Source organism: Lactuca virosa, chromosome 6 (assembly GCF_052849685.1).
Source record: "Lactuca virosa cultivar CGN04683 chromosome 6, Lactuca_virosa_CGN04683_v6, whole genome shotgun sequence".
NCBI lineage: Eukaryota > Viridiplantae > Streptophyta > Magnoliopsida > Asterales > Asteraceae > Lactuca > Lactuca virosa.
The window spans coordinates 142,443,790-142,448,358 of record NC_136431.1 but is presented as its reverse complement, the minus strand read 5'-3'; the positions used below and the strand labels follow the sequence as shown (position 1 = coordinate 142,448,358).

Below are 4,569 nucleotides of genomic sequence, written 5' to 3'. Positions count from 1 at the left end.
CGCTAGCACAAAGACATGAATCATGAATCACTCCCTCGTCATTATTATCAGTTCAAAATTTCAAAAAAAAAAAAAAACAAAAACAAAAAAACAAAAACAAACATAAATATAAAAAATATGAAACAGAAATTTAACGCAAAATCGGAATGAAAGGACATAATAAGATTGAGAACACTGACTGACGTCAACTGAACAAAACCTACAAGTATTTGTCCAACCGAATTAATATAAAAAAATATCCTAAAAAGTTTGCGTAACAAACATAGCAACAAACGCATTCAAATGCTACTTAGGCCGTGTCTTGTGGCCAAATATAACAAGAAAAGTATAAATAAGCTTCCAAAGATAAAACATGCAAAACGAAGGATAATGGATGGATGATTTTTGTAGTAATTGTAAGTATTGTACATTTTGGGACATTCACAAGTATCATCAAACATGATAGACCATTGGCCTTGGGCCTTAAGGTGTATGAAACTAGTAACTAAACATCAAATAAAAAATTGTACCATAATAATTGTTATATATGTTCATAACTTTAAACCTAAAACTCATTGGGAGGGGAATTCATAGATGGGGGCTCGGAAGCAATCGATATCAATTTTAATCTGAGTTCATCAACGGCAGATGCAGCTTTGTGTTGGCCATTTGGTTTTTCAGGCTGAGTTGACTCGATAATTTTTTCAGGTTCGCAGCAAGAAAGTGCGATGAGAGATTCCCTGGTAACTTCTAAAGAAGCCTCCTCCATATAATGCCCAACGATCTTCCTGTAGCTTTTTTTTAAATAGTGAAAAAAATTAGAAAAAAAAATGTGACAATAAATATGGGTTTATATATTGCAATTTTTCATTCCATTGAAGTAAAAGAATTAAAACACAGCGGACTTGGACAACTCAATTTGGAATGCTTAAATCCTAAGTGATCATCTCTACCAATAATATTTGTTTATATCTGATTTCACATAACTTGTACCATAATGAAGTCAAATTATGGAACATTATTGTGATGAATATTGTTTAATTGATTTCATTACATGCTTTTTCTTGCAGGTCTCATTTCATCTCAAAATTCTTATCTTAGTAACGTGTGTATAGTTCAATAAAATGATAAAAGTGCCGTTGTTTTCCCGTATATTACGATAATGTGAATCACAAGAGCGTCAATGTTTTTATCCTAGAAGAGGTCGAAATCCTGTTTCCAGGACAACTAAAGTTTACAGCCCTAAAATCCATGGTTTCTTCCCAGGTTTTCTATCCAAAACGCATAAACTCAATGTCTTAATCATAAATTAACGAAACCGTAATCTAATTGCAAATCAACTTCACGTATCCATGAAACGAAATGAAAATTGAAAAAAAAAAAAAAAAACAGCGATTATTGCTTAAAGGGAATCAAACAACAAAAAATGAAACTAATAATCCCGAAAAGCAAGAAAAAAAAACGAAACAATAGCAGATCGAAACGATTAAAGCGGAAGAGAAAGAGGAAGAAGGAAGAGTACCTTATGATGTGGAGGTGTGCTGAAAAACCGCGTTTCTCTCTGCGCTTTTGGGGCGAGCTGTTTGGTATGTAAGAATCTTGTTGTGAATTTCTATTCTGGGGAATAACTACGGACTACTGAGCTGTCTTTTTTTATACTTTTCTCTCATTCTAGATTATTCCGCTTTACAACGTGTAATCTAGTAGGATCCTACTCACCACATTCATTTCTTTATATTTTCGACTTTAATATCTTACCGATTAAAGCGTTTCTTTTCGAAAATGATTCATACAATTTAATATTATAAAAGAATTTAAGTCTAGACATCGTATTTTCTGCAATAATATTTTTTTTTGAAAAGGCAAAGCGAATGTATATTAAAACAATGTTTTAAAAATCGGTTTGAATTGGACGGTCGAACCCGTTGGACCGGAAACCGGGGAAGAACGGTTTAACTATCATCGGTTTTACGTCGACTTCTAAACAGGATTGAACCGGACAGTTTTTAGAAAAACTCGGTTGAACTGGTCAAAATAAACCGGTTGAACCGAATAAAAACAAATGAAAAAGAAACACTTTTACATATTAAACTTTAGTGATTTTTTTTAAATTTATTTAGTTTTCTCAAAATAAAAACATGTGGTAAATGTTATAAAATTTTTTGATGTGTTTGTACTCATCTAAAACTATATTTTGTTTCGGTATTATACTTTATTTTCTTTTTAACGTATATGAATTAATGCAAAACACTAAAACTTATGGTTATGTGTTATTTTAATGTATTTGGATTCATCTACAACTTATGTATGTATATGTAGGAAAATAGGAAAAAACATGAAAAATATAGAAACTAGTTGACCCGGCGGTCGAACTGGAAACCGGTCATGATACCGGTTCACCAAAAAAACGGTTTTTAAAACATTGATTAAAAGCCCAACGACAAGCAAAGAATTAACCGCGGGCAAAAAAAAAAAACAAGGTTTACAGTTACATATTGCAACAAAGAAAATGATAACACCACCAATAATAAGAAACTGAAAGATGTCATTTAAATTGTTCGTTTGGATAATCATAGGTTCCTCTCTCCATCAGAACAAAAGGGACATTATGCTCATTACTAAACTTGTTGAAGAGATGAAATATAACCCAATGTATATCTTTTTGATCAGAGGTTGAATCGATCATCAGAAAAAAAAAATTAGGCCTAAAATTAGGATACATTCGGGGAAAATCAAACTTCCATCGAAGACAAACAAATGAAAGACTTACATAAAAATTCTCGTAGAATCGAGAATGAAGTTTTCATTATGTACATACCAGAGCATAAATTAGTAATTGCATCAACTATCTAAAAAAATCCTAATTGCTTCCATTTTTGGAATGGAATATTTATGGAATCTCCATGAATATGATCAAACCTTATTTCATGGTATTTACATAGGGTTCTTCTTTCTTATTCTTAAGAAAGTTTTTGAGAGGGCTTAGTTGATCCATGATTTATGTTTCATCTTTTGTTTCTTTTCGTTTGTTTCGAGAAATATATCTATCAATTCTGATTCTTTCTTTTTCTCTCGATTCATTTCTGGTCGGGAAGTATAGATCATGCTCATGGATTAACGAAAATGTGCAAAAACTCTATTTCTGCCTGCCATTCTATGAGTTTCTTCCCTTTTGTGTATGACATCGCCACTCCCTTTGATAACATCTACTAATTTGGAACTAAATTTAAAAGCCATATTTCGACCCGCATGTTTTCGAGATGTTGTTAACAAACAACGAATGGCAAGTTAAAGTCCTTGTGTGGATCCTATTTCATTGATAACCTGATGAGTCTATCCACCTACACGTCTTGCTTTTACTATTATACTCAGATTTACTCCATGTATTGCTTGACGTAAAATAGATAGTCGATTTTTTTATGTCTTTTGTTAAATCTTTTGTAACTCCTGTTCCCGGTATCATTTAATTCTCTAAGTTTTTAGGGTTTTGTGCTAGGACTCGATGAGTTGGGGAGCTCCAACTCGTCGAGTGGAGATCATTTATGAGGACGCGGGATGTAGATCCTACTCGACGAGTCGGAAGGCCCCGACTCGACGAGTAGGCACTGTAAAGGAAAACCCTAATTTTCAGGGGGTTTGTACCCTATTTAAAGCACTTATGGCTCATTTGTAGCCTCTTTCACTGTTCTTACAGTCCAGAGAGAAACCCTAGCTGCATTTTTGGTTTTTTCTTGAGTGTGTGTGAGTCTTGGAGAGTGGAACTTGTGCTTTTTAGAAGGAAACTTGAAGGTTGAAGAGATTGAATTGAGGAGAAGGCTTTGGATCCGGCATCTACCTGTTGTTAGCATCCATTTAGAGGTAAAACGTTGCTACCTTGATCTCTTTTTGCTTAGATCTCATCTTATGGAAGAATATGGCCACTTTTGGTGCAAAATGGTGTCATACTCGGATTTGGACTTTTCATTAGGATATGGTTCCAGATCTGGACACCTCTAGGTCTTTCATGACATAAAGTTGCTTCCTTTACCTAGTCTAATCCCTTTTCCATGTCCTAAGTGTTGTTTGAACCCTAGTTTTAGTGTTTTAGCATTGGGAGGCCTTGCATGCACGTAAAGTTTGCAACTTTACGTGGTAACTACATCATAAGAGGTTGGATCTGTAATTTGGAGCCTTGGATTCCACTGGAAAGGACTGAACACAAAAAGGACTGACGGGACTCGACGAGTTGCTTAGCCAACTCGACGAGTCGGGTAGGGTTTACCCGTTTTCGAGATTCTGAGTGATTTCGGTGAAGGATTAGAGTTTTCGGTCTACATGAGTTTTTGGCCTTCTGGACATTAAGGAACTAGACGAGTTACTCAGGTAACTCGGCGAGTTGACGAGTTACTCAGGTAACTCGGCGAGTTGCGGGTTGCACTCGACAAGTTGGGGTCAACATGGACTGTTGACCAGGTTTGACTTTGAGGGTATTCATGGTATTTCGGGAGTTTGACAAATTAATCACATGATGATTATAGGCAGTTGAGTTGGAGTTGTGCATTAGGACTTATCTGATCTTATCTTGTCAGTTCAACATTCTCGAGAGGTGAG

The 4,569-nt window shown here is 34.9% G+C and overlaps 1 long non-coding RNA gene across 1 annotated transcript; it reads right to left on the bottom strand.

The window, feature by feature from the left end:
- Window positions 1-362: 362 nt before the first annotated feature.
- On the bottom strand, window positions 363-1,664 carry LOC145119031 (uncharacterized). The gene is made up of 2 exons (XR_013713605.1): window positions 1,502-1,664; window positions 363-773 (listed from the first exon to the last, which is right to left on the bottom strand). It is a non-coding gene; the product is annotated as an uncharacterized LOC145119031 (long non-coding RNA).
- Between the last annotated feature and the right edge of the window lie 2,905 nt (window positions 1,665-4,569).